This window comes from Juglans microcarpa x Juglans regia, chromosome 1D (assembly GCF_004785595.1).
Source record: "Juglans microcarpa x Juglans regia isolate MS1-56 chromosome 1D, Jm3101_v1.0, whole genome shotgun sequence".
NCBI classification, from domain to species: Eukaryota; Viridiplantae; Streptophyta; class Magnoliopsida; order Fagales; family Juglandaceae; genus Juglans; species Juglans microcarpa x Juglans regia.
Genome location: NC_054594.1, coordinates 20461002 through 20469035, shown reverse-complemented (window position 1 = coordinate 20469035; position 8034 = coordinate 20461002). Strand labels below are relative to the sequence as shown.

General features: G+C 37.4%; 1 non-coding gene across 1 annotated transcript; it reads right to left on the bottom strand.

Moving 5' to 3' along the window:
- Nucleotides 1-265: 265 nt before the first annotated feature.
- Nucleotides 266-373, bottom strand: LOC121243731. Its single transcript, XR_005936240.1, has one exon. It is a non-coding gene; the product is annotated as a small nucleolar RNA R71 (small nucleolar RNA).
- Nucleotides 374-8034: the final 7661 nt, after the last annotated feature.

Here is an 8034-nt window from a genome sequence, read left to right as displayed (position 1 = left end):
TTTCCACTTAATATTCCTCCAATGGATTTCAAACCAGGTATGATACAACTTCTCCCTATTTTTCATGGTTTGGGAGTTTGAAGATGTTATCGCTACATTTCATGGTCAACTTGGCATTGTAGTGTTGTTCGACTTAAGTTCTATCCTTTTTCACTAAAGGATAAGGTGAAGAGTTGGATGTATTCATTGAGGCCATAGTCAATCGGGTCATGGGCTGAGATGACCTAAATTATTTTCAATAAATACTTTCCTCATCATAAAACTAATGCTTTGAAAAGGCAAATCTCAACTTTTACACAAAAGGATTGTGAGACTTTGTATCATGCATGGGAACGTTTTAAAGAATTACTTAGCTTGTGTCCCCATCATGGTTATGAAAGTTGGCATCTAGTTAGCTATTTTTATGAAGGTCTTACTCCTAGAGAGCACCAATTTATTGAAATGATGTGTAATGGTGAGTTTTTGCAGAAGGATCTGGATGAGGCAATAGAGTATTTAAATGAACTTGCAGAAAAAGCTCACACTTGGACAGGACCAAATGCTTTTGATAGTACCAATTGAGCACGCTCCAATCAAACTCATTCTAGTGGAGGCATCTATCACCTCAGAGAAGAAGGTAACTTGAAGGCAAGGATGGAGAGCCTAACTAGAGAGTTAGAGGCATTGCAGATGAAGGAAACTATGGCAGCTCATATTATTCCCCAAGCTGATGCCCCTAAACTTTGCTTTGTTTGTCAGGGAGTAGATCATCTTGCACAAGATTGCCCAACACTTGCTGAGTTGAGATGGGTGTATGAGGAACATTGTAATTCTCTTGGCATGTATAAAAAGCCATTTTCACCCTACTCGGATACATACAATCCTGGTTGGAGAAATCACCCAAACTTCAGTTGGAAGTCTGACACTTACAATCTTGCACAATCACAACTATCTAGGAATTACTCTACACCATATCATGCATCTCTCTCTTCTAGGAACCCCTTAGAAGATACTTTGCATGCTTTTATTGAGGCATAGGATAAAAATAATTAAAAGTTTGAGTCTTTGATTATGCAGATTGTTGAGGAAAATAAGGAGATTATGAGTCATGTATCCAAGTTGATGACTTTGTTGAGTGTGAATGAGCATGGCAAGTTCCCTTCTCAAGCTCAACCCACGCCCCAAGGTCAACATATGGCTCAAGAAAATTTGAAGGAGATCAATGTCATTGTGACACAAAGTGGTAAGTCCTTACACATTCCAACAACTGATAATTCAGAGGATGTTGAAGAGGAACAAAGCAATGATAGTGCCGAATTGCCCAAGAAAGCTGAGGTAATCAAAAGCCTAGTTAAGATACCATTTCCTCAAGATTTAAAATCTGGTATGCGAACTTTGGATTCTAGCAATGAAATCTTGGAGAACCTCAGGCAAGTAAAGATCAATCTTCCTCTTTTGCATGTTATAAAATAAGTTCTTACTTATGCAAAAGTTCTCAAAGATTTGTGTACAGTTAAGAGGAAGCACTATGTTAAGAAGACAGTATTTTTTACAGAACAAGTTAGTGCTCTAATTGAACAACGAATTCCTCGCAAGTACAAGAATCCTAGTTGTCCAACCATTGTATGCAATATTGGGGATCATGAATTTGGGCAAGCCTCGCTAGATTTAGGAGCCAATATAAATTTGATGTCTTATTCAATTAATTTGCAGTTAGGGTTGAGAGAAATCAAACCCACTCCTGTGGTATTGCAACTAGCTGACCGTTCAGTCAAAGTGCCACGGGGTGTGGTGGAGGATGTTTTGATTCAAATTGATAAATTTTATTATCCTGCTTATTTCTTAATTCTTGACACCAATTCTGTTGTTAATTCTAGTTCTGAAATTCCCTTGATTTTAGGTAGACATTTTCTTGCTACTGCTAACGCTATTATTAATTGCAGGAATGGTCTAATGAAACTCTCTTTTGGGAATATGACTATCGAGGTGAATATTTTTCATGTTAGAAAACAATCAATAGAAGATGATGAGTGTCACCAAACGTACATGATTAATGCATCATAGACAAGGGAGTTCACACAGCTCATGATTTTGACCCCCATGAATACTTCCTTATTAACTCTAAGTTAGATGCTATTAGTGGTTCATCTGATGTTGTTAATGTTTGTGATGTTTTTCATGAAGCTCAAGATCATGGCACACAAGCTTGGCAACCAAAAATTGAGGAGTTGCCCAAGAAAAGTGAAAAACATATTCTTTCAAGTTCAGAGGCACCAAAAGTACTAGTCGAATTGAGACATTTGCCTAAAGGTTTAAAATACGCTCTCCTTGGTCCATGTGATATTTTTTCTATTATTATCTCATCTGAATTGTCTGACTCTCAAGGTGAGCAATTGCTTTGCACTTAATGAGCATAAGTCAGCTATAGGTTGGAGCATTGCTGATATCAAAGGTGTTAGGCCCTTAGTCTGTTCTCATAAAATTAATTTAGAGGAAGGAGCTAACCCTCGTAGAGACCCACAATGCATACTTAATCCCACCATGAAAAAGGTGGTAAAGAATGAAGTATTAAAATTATTAGATGCAGGGATTATATATCCTGTTGCTAATAGTAAATGGGCTAGTCCTATGAAGGTTGTCCCCAAGAAGTAAGGCATTACTATGGTGAAGAATGAAATGAGAGAGCTAGTACCTACAAAGCTTGTGACTAGGTGGCAGATGTGTATTGATTACAGAAAATTGAATGTTGCCACCTGAAAAGACCATTTCTCCCTCCTTTTTATTGATCAAATCCTTGAGCTAGTTGCTGGTCACCCTTTTTACTTTTTTTGGATGGTTATTCTGGTTACTATCAAATTGAAATTGCATTAGAAAACAGGATAAAACCACCTTCACTTGCCCTTTTGGTGCGTATGATTTCCATCGAATGCCATTTGGATTGTGTAATGCATGACCTACTACTTTTCAACCCTGCATGATGAGCATATTTAGTGACATGGTTGAAAATTGTATAGAAGTTTTTATGGATGATTTAACTGTTTCTAGTGACTCATTTGAAACTTGTTTGATAAATCTAAAGAGAATCCTTGTTCGCTGTGAAGAGAAACACCTTGTACTCAATTGGAAAATGTGTCATTTCATGGAATCCTCAGGTATTGTATTAGGTCATGTTGTTTCTTTTAAGCGTATAGAGGTTGACCAATCTAAGATTGAGTTAATCTCAAAGCTGCCAACTCCAAAAATTGCTAAAGAGGTAAGATCCTTCCTTGGTCATGTTGGTTTTTATAGAAGGTTTATAAAAAAAATTTATATGATCTCACGACCTTTGTGTAGCCTTCTTGTTAAGGATGCCCCATTTGAGTGGACAGATGCTTGTCAAGACGCATTTAAAATGCTAATTGACAGATTAACATCCACACCTGTTGTGCAACCACCTGATTGGAGTCTTCCTTTTGAAATCATGAGTGACGCAAGTGACTATGTAGTGGGAGCGATACTTGGACAGCAGAAGGGGAAAAACCTTACGTTATTTACGATGCTAATAGAACTCTGAACACCGCTCAAATGAATTACTCTACCACTGAGAAAGAGTTTCTAGATGTAGTATTTGCATTAGATAAATTTCGTGCTTATTTGATTGGATCACCTATCACTGTATTTATAGATCTTGCTACTCTTAAGTACCTTCTCTCCAAGAAGAATGCTAAGGCACGACTAATCCGGTGGATTTTAATTTTACAGGAATTCAATCTCACAATTAAGGACAGGAAGGGTGTTGAGAATGTGGTGGCTGACCACCTTTCTAGGTTGATGTTCGAAGATACTAGCACTACTCCACCTATTAAAGATGACTTTCCAAATGAACAATTAGAGGACCACAAACCATGGAATTAGGGATTCAGCCGGTTGTGAGTCATATGCCAGCATTTAATGACCCATATGTCGAGTCCCGAGTGCCATCTTTGAGACTAAGATTGCAGTCACGGCTCCTCGAAAATTCAGCCGCTGACTACATCTACTAGGGTTTCTTGCAGTCGTAGCCAGTATTACAAGATTAACAATAGAAGCCCCACGGGTTCTTGAATCTTGATGGTTGCAAGCCTTCAAGAATCAAAAATCAAGGCTTCATGGATTGATTCCATGGAAATCACATAACGACGTAAGACGTAAGCGTAGGAAGCTTGGGTTTCACGATGGTTTTGAGAGAAGAAGTGAGGAAGTGTGAAAGGACCGAAGGAGAAATGATACGCGTCTAGGGCTGAGGCTAGGGTTTCATTATGAATCAACGTCTTAGATTTGGATACAAAGATCCAAGGGTCTCAATAACTCTAAACGTCACATGGGCAGACTCTCAAATGTAACACATTTTATGTAACACATGTTATATGCTATAAAACTAGATTAATATGTAACACGTTATATGCTATAAAATTATATGTATTATATACTATTAAACTATATATTTATATTGTATACATATATAACATTGTCTAACTTTATATTTTATGAAACATTATAATTTATTACTCTTAATATAATATTATAGTTATATTATTTACTATAATTCTATTATACTAACACCAGAAATTCGAGATCAGTGAGTTTAGTTTATAGCATAAATTCTTAGGCAACAAAAACACATTTATGCTATAAGTAGGGATAGCCTGAACCACAACCTTAATGAGGATATCTTTACCAGCTTTTGATAGAAACTTCACCTTCCAATTCTCAATTTTTTTCCTCACTCTTTCAACAATTCCTTGAAAAGCTATGAGTTTTGATCTTCCTATAACTGAAGGCAACCCCAAATATTTCTCCATGTTTGATTAAGCTTTTAATCCAGAAGCTTGCAAAATGTAATTCTTGGTTGCTTGCCTTGTGTTCTGACTAAAGTATAAGGAAGTCTTGTTTCTGTTTAGTCTTTGTCCAGAGGCCTGCTCATAGCCATATAGAATCTGATTTAAATTGACCCATTCTTGCATTGAGGCAAAAAACAAATGACTTAGTTTGAACTGACCCCTAGCAATAGGAACCCCGGAGATTAGCCCTTGTTGTTCATCTTCCTTTAACTGGTCAGTGAGCACCTCAGCACAAATTATGAACAGAAAGGGAGACAAAGGACAACCTTGTCGAAGTCCCCTAGTAGGTTTAAAACAAGCTTGAGGGACACCATTTAATAACACAGAGAAAGTTGAAGAAGAAATACATCTCAACATGATATTAATCCATTTAGCATCAAACCCCATCTTCAACATAGCTTCTTGCAGAAAATTCCACTCAATTCTATCATAAGCTTTGCTCATATCCAATTTCAAAGCCATGTACCCCTTTTGACCTTTCATTTTTGTTCTCATAGTATACAAAATTTCATAAGCAGCCAAAATGTTGTCAAAAATAAGCCTACCAGGTATAAAAGCACACTGATTTGGAGATATTATGGAAGGAAGAATCTGCTTGAGTCTATTTGCCAACATTTTTGTGATTATTTTGTATAGAACATTACAAAGACTAATCTGCCATATCTTTCTCTAAATTCAGAAAATTGAGAATAGCCTTACTTACCTCCTCCCCTATCACAGACCAGAATTTTTGATAAAAACAGGCCCCATACCCATCTGGTCCTGGTGCTTTATGAGGTCCCATTTGAAAAACAGCTTCCTCCACTTCCTCTTTTCGAAAAGGTGCCAAGAGAGCTTCATTCATTTGAGTGGTTACCTTTCTTTTAACTGTTTTTATTGAGTCATCTATGTTGTGTGGATTGGAAGTTGAAAACAGCCCTTTGAAAAACTGAGTAAATGCCTCTCCAATTTGCTTGGGGTCTGAAATTGTTCTGCCATTATCATCAATTATCTTGGATATATTACTCCTCTTCTTTTTCTGAGTTGCACACAGGTGAAAAAATCTTGTATTTCTATCTCTTTCTGTAGCCAATTCTCTTTTGTCCTTTGTTTCCATTTCACATGCTCTCTTTCTAGCTGGTTATCAATGTTCTTTTGTAAATTTCTAAGCTGCTGCACTGAATCTGCTATAACATTTTGTTGTAATTCTTGAAGGGATCACCTTTTCTGCTTGATATTAACTCTGGATTCCCACTCTTTCTGAAAACTCCATTGTCTCAACACCTGCAAACAGCCCTCAAGTTTATTATTGATTTTGGAGAGGCCTTCTTTGTTTCTGCCAAGCATTCTTAATAACCTCCTCACAGTCTTAGAAAAGAGACCAGTTGTCTTCATATCTGCAGATGTGAACTGATCTTGAATTCCAATCTTTCTGTTGCCCCACAGTCATCAAAATTGGACAATGATCTGAAGTAGAAGATGCTAGAACCTGTACTTCTCCCCCTTTAAAAACTTCACACCACTCAGAATTGGCTATGGCTCGATCAAGCCTTTCTTTAGTGAAATTATGATCCTGTCTAAAATTAGACCATGTATACTTACCTTGAGTAAAACCCAAATCCCACAATTGGCAGTCCTGTAAAATATTTCTGAAATCATCAATCTGTTTATCAGCCCTTCTAGCCCCTCCATACTTCTCACTATGATGTAAAATCTCATTAAAGTCACATATGCATAACCACATTTTAGGCTTGAGAAGATTCAAATGTCTTAGAATATTCCAACCTTCCTGTCTCTTATATGTTTCAGGATTGCCATAAAAACAGGTTAGCATCCACTCTACCTCTGTTTGTGTAACCCACATGTTTATTTGTCTTTGTGAATAAGTACTGATGTTAATATGCACCTCTTCATCCCATAACAAAGCCATGCCTCCACTTCTACCCACACCTTCAACTGAAAATAAACATTTGAAACCTAATTTCATTTTTATAGCTTCTAAATTCTTCTTTTGCATTTTTGTTTCCATAAGAAACAAAATGCTAGCCTTATGAACCTTAACCAAAAGGCTAAGATCTCTAACTGTCTGAGGGTTGCCAAGCCCTCGGCAGTTCCAACTTAGTAGCCTCATTTCTCCTGGCAAAGCTGCTTAACAGCCACCGCCTTGATGTCAAAATCAACAGGTAAAACCTATTTCTTACCTCTACCTTCCTGTTTAGTATCCATTTCCAACATAACAGATTCTTCAGCATTCTTCCTCTTCCTTGTAACATACTGAGAAGGTTGTATCATATCACTGTTCTGTTGTCCCCTTGCCCTTCTCTTCCATCTGTTTGCACATATCTCAGGAATTTGCATACATTCACCCAGATGTTCTCCATCCTGCATAACTCCTAGCTGAGCTGGCTAACTAGTCACCATCATTGCTAAAGAGGGAATTACTTTAGGCTTCTCCATTAACTCCTTTGTTTTGTCAAGCACTTGTTCTTCCAATTCAGCCTCTCTATTAAGCATAGGAATTTCATTAATTTGAAGATTGCCTACAGTACTTTCTTCTTGATCCTCTCCAGTAATATTCTGCTGCACCATTCCTCTACTAGGATCCACTTCAACAGACTCAATTTCTTTTTGGACCATTGTCTCCAACTTACTGGAAATATCTAACTTTGGTGTAGTTGGAAACATTGGACCTGATGTGCTGCCATAACTTGAAACTGCAGCTCAACTTGAAGCTCTAAGCCATGATCCATATTGTTGCATAGGATAGTCTTTGTTGTCTTCCTGCTGTTTGGACATCCCCAAACAGCCTTGCTCTCCATGCTTGATAACATCACATTTGAAACAGAATCTTGGTAGACGTTCATACTTGAATTGAATAAAACTTTTTTGACCCAATAGTTCCACAATTTTTCCTCTTATTAAAGGCTTCAGTAAATCCATTTCAAGCTGCACTCTAAGCCACTTTCCCCAACAATTCCCATCATACTCAGCCTCCACCTCAATTACTCGACCTATTGAGGATCCAATTATATCTCCAATCTCCTTAGTCATACATCCAAGAGGTAAATTATGTAATTGAACCCACAACGTAGTCATGTTAAAGTTCATATCAGAAGGTGGAGTAACCCCATCAAAATTTTTTAAATAAACCAAGTTTTTGTCAAACAACCAGGGCTGTCCTCCCCAAATCTTGGTCAAATCTGTCTCAGACTGAAAT